Source organism: Fulmarus glacialis, unplaced genomic scaffold, assembly GCF_000690835.1.
Source record: "Fulmarus glacialis isolate BGI_N327 unplaced genomic scaffold, ASM69083v1 scaffold23297, whole genome shotgun sequence".
NCBI classification, from domain to species: Eukaryota; Metazoa; Chordata; class Aves; order Procellariiformes; family Procellariidae; genus Fulmarus; species Fulmarus glacialis.
In genome coordinates this window covers 30,250-42,306 of record NW_009222919.1, presented here as the reverse complement: position 1 = coordinate 42,306, position 12,057 = coordinate 30,250, and the positions used below count along the sequence as shown (strand labels likewise).

Below are 12,057 nucleotides of genomic sequence, written 5' to 3'. Positions count from 1 at the left end.
TGTTAATAAAACTAACAGATCAGATTTCTGATTCTATCAAATGGCCCTTCTAAGATGATGCAAATTGCAACAAAATACACAAAAATACCTTATTAGGAGTATTTTAATGAAATATGGAGAGCTACGGATTGCACTAACAGTACTTTTTCCACCTAGGGAGATTTTAGACACCTCTGCTCACAGAGCCATGAAGAGAAAAGTTGCACTTTAACAAGTGACATTATGATCTTTAATTTAAGAGAAAAAAATACGCTAAAGAAAGTATAGACCCACACAAAACCTTTTGGCCAGATAGTATAAATTCTCATTTGTTTAAGAAATATTCACCCTAGCAGAAAGGAGACATTAAACCCCACCAAATTTCAGATTTGCTTAAAATTTGAAACTCAAACTTTTGTAATATCTGAACCAAAATAGCAAAATAAATTTTCTTCTTAGGGAAGATATAAATACATATTTAGTAGAAAAACTGTATTTTGAGTGTGAGCGTGCATGCACATACACTTCGAAGAACATGCCTTTAGACTCCATGGAGGTACAGACATTTTCTAGAAGCCAGCGTAAAGCAGCAACTTCCCACTGACGCCTAGAATCAGAAACCTAAGGAGACCAAACTATGATTTGTGAATTCTTCCCATTTCTGCAATATTTATTCTAGAACAGTGAAGGGACAGCAGCACCAACAGTTCTTCTGTGCCTGGAGCAAGAGAGGGCTGGTGCCATGACAACATCAACACTGCACAGTGGCTCTTGATAAGCAGTAATCTTTCCTAACCCAGTCAGTCATTTCAGCATTTTATTTCCTGGGATGACATTCTCCTTGCATTTAGTTCAATCAAAAATAGAGTGGGGTTTTTTGGGGCTTTTGTTTGGGGTTTTTTTGGTTTTGTTTTTAAAGAAAATATTTTTTTCTGCTGGCTTTAGATTCACAGATACTAATTTGTCTTTATGGGACAAACAAAGATTAAAATAGCTGATGAATGCACTGAAAGTATTTTGATTTTTCGTAAAGCGAAATTACTAATGGACACACATACAGCTACTCGTTAGCAGCTATTCACTTTCATATTTGCCTAGGCTTTTTTTCATGAAGGTAATGATTCCACATAAAGAAAACACTGTTAGTACACAAGTAAATATGTAAAAGAGTTTCACCAATCAATGCAGTTTACAAATAAGCAATCTACTTTTCACTACTTAAATACTGAAATAGTTAGAGTATTAAATACTTATAGTTTACTGAACTCCTAGTGAATCCACTGTAAATAAGTTTTACTATAAGTTCATATAAAAGCCATTGCCATCTGATTTTAATGACTTTTTTTTTTTTATTTTACAATGATTCAAGTTAAGAAGGGCAACCATCACAGCTACACAATTTAACCAAAGCCATTCACAACTCAAATAAACAGTAACCTCATACAATTACAGAGAAGCTATTCAAATACTTTTATTATAGTCAAAACTAAAACACAGGTCCAGCTCTAAAACATCTGCACTATACTCATGTTTCAGGACTGGGTCTAGAATTAATATAGCCTTACTGAACCAAAACACCTTTGTCTTAATTAATGTAACACCCTAAATTTTTATGAATATCAGTCTTACAAAACTCAAATTATGAGCTAGAAGCACATTATGCAAAAATCAAGTAAATTCAAGCTTGCAATGAAACTATTTTCTGCTAATGAGAAGCAAAGGCTAACACTGAACAGAAAAATACAAACTGTACAAGCACAGAGCAACCATACTCAAAAGAAAATACTATGACAAATTAAAAGTTAAAAAAACAAAACAAAAAACCCAACCCTTTAAAAAACCCACAACATACTCCTTCCAAATAACCTTCATGCTCTGTGCTACTAACTAGAGAGAGGGCTAGTTGGTAGAAAGAACACTAAAAATTACATGATCTTTAATAAATGATCTCCATTTACCACTTCTACATTTATCTTCTGTTTGTTTCACTGAGCTTCCTGTTGTCACACAATGAACAATACAGGAAAGTCTTGTAGGACCCAGAATAAGCTACAGACACATGGCTCCCTTATAGTGTAATGATTCCACTTGTCTCCTGCATTCTTTTCATTTCTCAGGTTTCTCACTCCCACGCACCTCCTTACACAAGGAAGAAATAAATCTTGCTCATCTGAATTTAATGAGAGACTGAAAAAGCAAAACTTGCCAACAGCAACGTTAACTCTGTTTCAGAGCACATTCTTAGGGTGGGACAACAGGGGTTGATCACTACTTAAACTGTTATTCTAAAACCATTAATAAACTCTGAGTAACATAGCAAAGAGAAGCTTAACCTTCACATTTTGCAAGTCTACAAATTTGTTTCCTCAACGTTCTATTAGAACAGCGTTCAAAATCATGCAACAACAAAAAATAAAAATTATTTTGAAACATACACATATTACTATGTTCAGATAAGCCAAGATGCCTTACAAATCAGAGATTAGTAAAGAACAGCACCTACAGTAGCAATTTGTTCATGGAAAGAGACAAAAGTGAAGCACTGATTTCCAGGCTGATCTAACAGCAACATTGTCACCTAGAACCAGCAAACCAAACCCACTTCATGTCATGGTGAAGCACAGCTATGAAAAAGCTGTTCTGGCTCATAACTGAAGATATGCAGGTGCACCTCATCACACGAAGTTGCACCAAAATTGCAAAGGCTCAATCAAGACAACACTGTAAAAGAGAATCTCACAAACAGTAAAATAGAACTAGAATCAGAATTATAAAATTGGCCCATTTCAGGATATTCAGAAACCCAGCAGCAGCATTTTGTACCAATTGCGGGTGAGGAGGCTTGTAACATGCTACAATGATTTTTGAGAACAGAAAATCTTCCAAAAAATCCCTCTATGTTAGCAAGGATGGGCAGCTGCAATCTGCAAACACGCTGAAGTTAGAAGGAGGTAGATTTTCCCAGCATGATCATGCCATTTAAGAAACTAGGACGAACAAGAATTCAGGAATGAAACAAAAAACTGGACTAAAATGAAAGACTGGCAACTCTGACATTAATGGCAAAGCTCCAGCTGACATTCAGAGAGCTGGAGATTCACCCCAGGTATCTGTGTTTAGATCCTACAAGCAACAGCTTTTGTTAAACTGCCTTGTATATACTGAAAATGGATCTTTAACTTTTCCATTTAGAAGGACAAGCAGTTAGAAAAAAATCTGCACAGGCCTCCTAAGATTAATTTTAAAATACATCTGCATGCAGGGTAGGAGAAAGAAATTTAGGTCTGCGGATGAAAGACCTGCACAATTAGAAGTCCTGAGCAGCCAGCACCACAGAATCATGCAGAACTGTGATGAGATAACATCTTCTGGGTTTGTACCTACAGTGCACTCTATTAACCTTTATTTTTTCTTCTCCTTTTACAATTCCAGTACAGCTCCCCCTGCATATATTAAGAGATACGTTTCTGATATTCCATACCTCATCAATGAGAGAAGGATGAAGAAACAGAGCCTCTGAAACAGAGCTTGTGTAGATGTAACCCTTTTATTTCCGCGTTAGTATTTATTGGTGCAAACCGCAATAAAGACACACAAGTTTCACATCTAAACTGCTGGCTGTACACATTTACCATAAGCAAGTGCAAATACCTAAGATCAACCTCAAATCAGACTTCTTAGTTTTACCAACTGCAGATTGTCATTAAATAAAACAGAAGAGGAAACAAGTTATGTATCATCCTGTTGTAGCTGTAGAAGGAAAGTGAGAAACCTGTAAATACCTAACACACAGGAATGATTACAGAGCACACAGAAAACACACAGAGAAACAGCCGATATATTTATTCAGGGTGAAATAAGCCCTTTCTAGATAAGTCACATAAAAATGGCAGGTACTTCTGCTGTGTGGTTGGTTTGTTTTAAACAAAATAAGACAAAAGATGCTAGAACCCCCCCTCACTTCTCTTTGTGAAAAAAGAAGTGCAAGGTGAAACAAACCAACCTGGAAGTCAGAATCCATCTCCTACCCGGGCATCAGTGATGACCAGTCAGCACTGTTTCCTTGTCTTCTTATGGCTACTCAGGACTAATGAATTTTGCCTTGATCAGTTTCTCAGCTTTGGTTATGACCCCCATGTACTGGCTCATCAGTTTTCTTGCAGCCCAGTAAATTGGCAGCTGCTCAGTTCCTTCAGGGGAGAGAAGCGAGAGTCAATTGTCATAATGGGCTGCAATTACTCCTGTGTTGCAGGAACTGAGCTGCTGTTGCTGACTGCTGTCATTTTATCTGCCTTTGAACTTCTTTATGACCCCATGGCAAGGAATTACAACCCTCGGCTGGAAAAAACATCACACCTCTCATCATCACACAACATCCTGCAGAGCCTCTCAAACAACTGCCAGACAGGCTGCTTGTGGAACAGGAAGCAGTATACAAAGCCGTACTAATTATACTAATGCAGCCACGCTGCTTCAAGACCTTTTTCAAACCTCGCTCAGGTATCTGTAACACAGCTCTGCATACTCGATTTAAGACTGTAGACATGTATAAACGTGGACGAATGCAGTATAGTGGATATAGATTCCTCTCTACCTAGATGCAGAGTGTAGAAACTTATACAATTTGAAAACATTGGACGGTACAAGACAGACAATAATTTTGCCATAATCAAAATGGAGTCATATCCAATGAACAGCAGTAGTTTTTTTTTTTTTTAATAGCCTAACTCACCTCAAAGAAATGGACAGGAGCTGTAATATTCCATTAAATATTAGATATAAGAATCCCCAAAATGATTAGCAAAGTCAATAACTAAAGTATTTATCTTCATGAGTAAAACACACTCATCAGCCATTGCATTCTTTGGCTCAACATTTTTTTGAAGTAACTTTTATTGGAAATACTGCAGAAGTAGAATCATAGAATCATCTAGGTTGAAAAAGACCTTTAAGATCATCAAGTCCAATCATTAACCTAATACTGCCAAGTCCACCACTAAACCATGTCCCTAAGCACCACATCTACATGTCTTTTAAATCCCTCCAGGGATGGTGACTCAACCATTTCCCTGGGCAGCCTGTTCCAATGCTTGACAACCCCTTCGGTCAAGAATTTTTTCCTAATATCCAATCTAAACCTCCACTGGCACAACTTGAGGCTGTTTCCTCTCGTCCTAGAGTACAACATAAAGGTCCCCAAAAGAAAAAAAAAACAAAACAACCCAACCAAAGAAAAGTTGTTTGAAATCCTCAAAACATACTAATGTCACTAGGCATCACTTAAAAAACAAACAAGATTATTTCCACTTTTTATTTCCTGAATCATTGCTTTCCATCTTCCCTGTTATTAAGCTGAATATTTTCCTTGTCAACCACTGTCCAGGCCTGTTCACATGGTCCTCCAGCTGCCCCACTGCCAATTGATTTGGCAACCTTCCACCTTAAGTGAAGGTAACAAAGCTTGATTTTTGCCCCAATTCAGTGCATGTAACATTTTTCAAATATTTCTTTAAAAGTGTTAGATATCAATCAACCATTCTGGTGGATCTCGGGGCATGTGGGTGAGGGGGTTGGGGGGGATGTCTAACCCACATGCTGAGATGGAAATAACTTTTGAGTGAAGTTTTCTGGAAATATCTGTAAGATACTTATTTTTAATGAATGAGTTTTAAAACATGCCATCTATAACAAGATATTATTTTGCATGCAAAATATTTAAGAGGGAGAATTTCATTTAATAACAATGGCATTGAAGTGTTTCATGAGGCAATAATTCAGTTTGAGTTGATCAAGTTCTAATTTGTTGGCCTAGCAATTTATTAACCAGGGACAGAAATTATTGCTGAGAAAGCACACTGGGGTATTCCCCACATTCTTACTATGCTGTAAATCATTAATTCCCTTCCTCTTGCAATTATTTAGAATAAAGTTTATAGATATAAGATAGTGGAGTAAAGAAAATAATGCTTTGTTATTATCTGAACAATGCCATACTGCTCCAAACAACATGAAGAAACCAGCACAAATGGAAAAACAACTTAATTAAGGTCCAAAAGATTAAAATGTCACTTAAGTTACAATGATATTAAAGTTCTTAGTATTTTAAGAATCATCTTTGTAATGCTTATTTTAAATCATCCACTTTTCATAACTGATGAAAGATCAAATGGCCTAATTAATTTAGTAGTCCAATAACAACACCAACCTGCTCTCTCTCCACAGCAAGATACTGCTCTAGTTTTCAGTGCACATCGTGCAGACAGGAACAGTTCTGGGGCAAGTGTCCACTATTTGATTAATTGTTTGTAACAAAAAAAGGTGGGGGGTGAAATAGTATGAAGGAAAAAAAAAGGTGGGGGATGACTACAAATTCTGGGCATCTTAAAATTCCAAAGGTCCTTATTCTGATGAAGTCCAACAGGGATTGAAGTGAGACCACCCAATCTTGACAATCATCATCAAGTAACAACAGAAATCCATGAATGCCAAAACAGTTTTCTTCACGAACACTGTGCTTTCCCTGCTTGTTCAGCTACTGCAAGCTAAATGCATTATGATCAATCACCTGATTTTAAGTGCTTGGGATTCTAGACATTACAATGTCAGTTACAAGGCACATTAATGAATTGCAGGCATACTCTTTGGTCTCCCGCTGGTGCACGCTAATCCATTCTATTTAGTATTGCAACCAAGGAGAACATTTTAATTATCATAATGTGACTGCCAGTGCTCATCTGATCATACTCATCATAGATTGAGCAAATCCCAAGGTCTTCAAGAATATTACTTTTCCAATTCAGACTGGAAAAAAGAATAGTCTCACCTCTCTGTTAAAGTTTAGTTTTCACAGAATGACATCCATACAACTTTGTCCATTATCATATAGGCAATGTACCAAAAGTATCCTTTTGTGACATTACTTGTCTGAGCTCTGCCACACCAATTAACTCAAGATTAAATTCAGAAACTGCATTTAGTTAATTGAGTTGTAACAGATCAAAAATGGCAAGTCGATAACAGAAGATATATGCTAAATAATTAACAATTTGCAATGGCGTATCATGCTATTTTTAACTAATTAGGAAAAGGAATTCACATACACTATCATAGCATATGTTTGTACCTATCTTAGGTTTGTGGAACGAACACTTCAGTGAGGGTATGTTGTCTACACTGCCTCAGAAATACTCCGCTCTCCACTGTTGTAACAGCTTTGTAACTTTACATAAATATTAATATATTTCAGCTATACTAATTAGTTTAATACCTGAAATAAAGGATGCAGGCTGAGGAAAAAAAAGTAATCAGTGTTGCCACTGGTATGTTTAGAGCTACTTCAAAGCTACTTCTGTCCCAAACATGGCAAATGCATAGAAGTAACAGATGGATAGGAAAAATGTGTTTTACATTGCCCTCAATTTAAAGGAGAAAAAGCAAACCAAAGCTACAAAGTAGTTCTTCAGCATGTCTCCTACGAGAACCGACTGATATGTTTACTATTAAACAGGAATCAGCTAGGTCTTCCCGTTCCTCCTCCCGCTTTCTTTCCTTGCCTTTAATCCCCCATTTCTTTCCCTGGCTTCCTTTCCAAAACTGTCAGTTGCTTTGCTCAGGGTTCCTCATTGGATCTCAAAATCTTTAAGTGACTATTTTTCTTTCTACTCAATTTACATTCAACTCCTCTCCCCAACTCTTCTTTCGTATTGCTGTTGCCATCACCTTGGACTCATTTTGTATTTACCAGTATTATCATGATGATACAACAGAGACTCTAAATACATTAAAAAGACTTTCTCATGCTACTTTAGCATGACAAACAATCATTACTACTCATCTTCAGGACTTCATTTAACTACTCTTCTCTATTCACCTTCCATTGTTAGGCACTTTCTACTGTACTTAACAGATCCTTTACTTAATTTTTTTAAGGGTTTCTCTTCCTCATCCATCATGTTCATGAATATTAATCAGGATTGTGTGTTCTCCAGGGCAAAACAGAACATTTCCTAATGAACAATCCCTTGCAGAGGATCATTATAAATTCCCATTGCTTTCCCATTGCTTTTCCCATTTCATTGTAATGATCAATTCCCATTGATCATTATAAATTACCAAAAAGTCACAGACTTTTAAGACTGCCCCTGAATCTCAGCCACATTGATTCTGAAATAGAGAGACATCAAATGGTTTGGGTTGGAAGGGACCTTTAAAAATCATCTAGTCCAACCCCGCTGCGTGGACAGGGACATCTTTCACTAGATGAGGTTGCTCAAAGCACTCCCCTTTAAGCCTGTGACTCTTAACAGCGATAAGAGTGTACCTCTGTTCTTACGCTCACAGAGATACATGAACGCATCCCTTCTGCTTCCCTCCACTGATACTCACATAACTTCCTCTCTTTCAGAATGTCAAGCTCAAGCATCATCTTTGACTTGTCCTTCCATCTATCTTCTTACCGGTTCTCTACATTATCATACCCTTTGCCATATTCTACTTGTTTAATATAATTTCCTGTAACACATCTTTTGATGTTGTCCAGTTTTGCTTTAAATGCACTATTAGCATTAGAGAGGAAATGAAAATTACTAGGCACTCTCTTAGTGGTTCACTCAACATCAATAAATGTTTCCATCTGCCACAGAGCAAATCATTTCAATCTTTGACAAAACAAAAACCCCTCTGAAATCAGTAAGAGCATCGAGCCAAAACGAAACGAGGTTTTTAATAAGAAATAGATACTATTTCTTGTACATAACAGAAAATACTCATCACTATTCAAGCTATAACTTGGAGTCATGCATGGAGGAAAAAAAGTCACAAATAATTATGGCACACAGCCATACCTACCATTTCCCAGTCTTTATATTTGGCAAAGTTTCCTCAAATATACCAGGTAAATACATCTATTTCAGAACCACCCAAGGCAGTAACAAAGAGGATCCTGAATTCTTTTTATCAAAGCCAAATTCTAGTGCAAACACTATGAGACCTCAGCCCTCCCTGACTTTAAATACCGGTGAATCTTAAACACACCCTAACGAAGGGGATATATTCTAGCAGACCAGGCAATCATCTGTCAGAGCCCTTCTGATGGTCACAGAGGGGAGGTTATCACTGGCACCACCACAGCAAACTGACATTTCAAGCCAATGTTTGAGCTGTCTTGAAGGATCAGATGACATGTTTTTACTTAAGCACGAATGATTTTGAAATAGAAATGGCAATTTCAGCAAGTTGCAGGTTGAACAAATTGATTCTGTACGATCTATTTTTCACTTTTGCTCCAGAGAGGAAGTTTAAGAAATTCACACTACAGAGTCAAAGAAATTGATGGTTTCATACTAGCACTATATCACTGCCAGAAGCTCAAGCTAAACCAATCACTTTTTAACTAGAAATGGGCCTGAGACATGATGTTCTGATCTCAGTCTGAACTTCACAAAGTTCATGGTGGTTATGTTAGGATTTGGCATTTGGCTTAGAATCTTCTCCACTTTTAACAATGAAGAAAAATCTTTTAAAGTAACAGTGGACTCTCCTCTATCAAGTGTAATAGAAATCAATAAATCAGCTTGATCCGATCTCATTTCAACATTGTAAGAAGTCTAAATAGGTGTCTTTTAGCACTGCAGTTATAATAAACCCCTCTAAGCCTCTCTGGGAGTCGTTCTAGTATGGATGTGAATTCCAATATGAACAGGATTCGAGGACATCCCTGGACATATTTGCCTGGTAATTACTGGCTAAAGCACAAACTTGAGATGGGGAAAGATTTTTAGAACAACAGAGCCCTCTAATGGATTAATGCTCTATTACTGGATTTTTCTTCAGTGCTGCAGTAAAAATAATTCGGTTTTCAACTTGAAAATAAAACACAAGAAAGAAGAATTACAGACTATGAAAGCTTGAAGACATAATCTATTTCTTCTGATTCCCAAATAGCCAGAAATTGCATAAAGAAAGAGACATTTGTTCAAACAAAAAAAAGAAATCTCTCAGGACCATTTGATATTTTTGGTTTTAAGTAAATAAGCTTTGGGAAGAAGCTGGTTTTGCACCATTGTTTGCAATTTTCATACACACAGAAGGAGCTAAGAGAGGCTGGCAGCATGTCTAACCTTCATTCTGTTTCAGGGCTTGATTTTGGTTTGCCTTCTGCTGCACTGCAGTCAGTGATCTCTGCAGAGCATCCATGTAATAGAAGGGAATAAACATCTAGTAGAAAGGCTGTATAAGGGTGTGCTTTTACGATCAGCTAAAGCAAATCTGAAATCACTGATGTTGAAAGGGCAGAGCTGATACAACTTACCAAACAGCCGCACAAGCAATAGATCCAAGCACACACGCACGTAGAAAATAGTAATTTAAAAAAAAAAAAAAATCTGTGAGAAAGGAAACTGATTGGGGGGGAGGGGGACAGGATGACAGTCTTAGATTAGTTTAGGTAGTCATAATCTGCACCCTGAAAACGTGTAACAGAGCAATCAAGAACCCTTCAACAGTGAATGGCTCTGGAACAGTTTTCTAACATAACATAACAGTGCCAGAAAATCTGACTCATCGTAGTGGGCAGAACTGGGAGCGCCCCATATCAACAGAGAAAGATCAAGGGACTACTTGAGGCAAGAAAGATGCTCCCAACAGTTATATACAGTCAGAGTAAGAAAGAAGGAAGAAAGCACAAATTGGATGCCTGGTACTGAGACTCTCAAGAGGGACATAGCTAGTTTCAAATGACCTATCACTTTGGAAGAGAAATTCCTCCACAAGTCTGTATACCTCATTGAAGTACCACATTTGTCCCTTAATGAAGAAGCTCAGAACATCCACAAGGGAGCACTCAAAAGTATTCAGGGGCATAGGGCTGATACAGTATTGATCCTGAAACCTCATTACAATGAACATCCACAAAGAGAGGACTCTTATTGATGAGAATGCATTCCAGGGATTCTCATTGACAAAATACCTGGAAATATCATGACGGAACAGTAACTGCAGCACAGTGCTTCCACAGCCAGAGACTGTAAAGCAACTTGGTAGACTTCATTCTTTCTACTGGAATGATGTAAGAGAACCTCAGTGAAGTACAGGGTTTCAGGGTGGGGGGGTGGCATTTGCATTTTGGTTTTGTTCCTCTTCAAAGACCTCTAGCTGCAGACTTTACTGAAATAAACAAACTAACTGGCAAGTCACCTATTCATTACAATAATCAAGACTGAGGATTTCAGTATAGCTAAAGAGTACTGTGCTCAACTATGAAGACCAGTTCCTCTCCATGGTGTTCATTCCGCAAAACACAGGCTTAAATCCATAAATTGCATGAAATTTTTGATCAGCTGGTTGTTAACTGACCTCAAAGAATGTAAGAAAGAATTTACCTGACAAGTAAAACTTCCTTGGAGCACAGTAAGTAGAAAGAAGAAAAAAAAAAAAAAAAAAAAAGGTCTTTCTCAATCTCAAATTTCCTGCCATTCCCTGGGAAAGAATAATAAGATCTAATATTGAACATTATATGGTCCCCCAAGCCCATCTAATAATTTCACACTTAAGAGGACAACAGGAGAGGAAGCGAGATCAACTCCAAAATGACAAATCTTACTGAGAGACCATTCACATTTGAAACAGGAGTTTGTACACAAATTTGAGAGCACATGACAACACAGCAAACATGTAACACCACCTCCCCCAAATGTCCCCCCAGGTTCCAGCTACTCGCAGGTCATTGATTTCCTCACACAAAAATAATACCTTCCATTTAATGTCCCACAATAGATTTTTCTTCCACTAGTTCACACAGTCAGTCATTGAACCCAATTATCCCCATTTATTCCCTATCCACAGCATCCTGAAGAGTTCCACGGTTAACTACTTTACATCATAATATATTCATGCCCAAAACAAAACAAAAAGCCCTAGATTTTGGGAGCTGAAATAATAGACCTAGTTCATGGTTTTTAATACTGGATTTGTTTAATATATTATAGTACACAACAGGAAGTGGTCAATCTAGGTTCTTAAAAACACAAAGAACATCAGTTTTGAACTTTTAGCTGAACTATCACTTAAATACCACAATCT

The 12,057-nt window shown here is 37.3% G+C and overlaps 1 protein-coding gene across 1 annotated transcript in view; it reads right to left on the bottom strand.

The window, feature by feature from the left end:
* ARAP2 (ArfGAP with RhoGAP domain, ankyrin repeat and PH domain 2) overlaps positions 1-12,057 on the bottom strand; it is a gene marked incomplete at its 3' end in the record, with an annotated part of 77,385 nt that overhangs the window by 37,907 nt on the left and 27,421 nt on the right. The window lies entirely within an intron of this gene.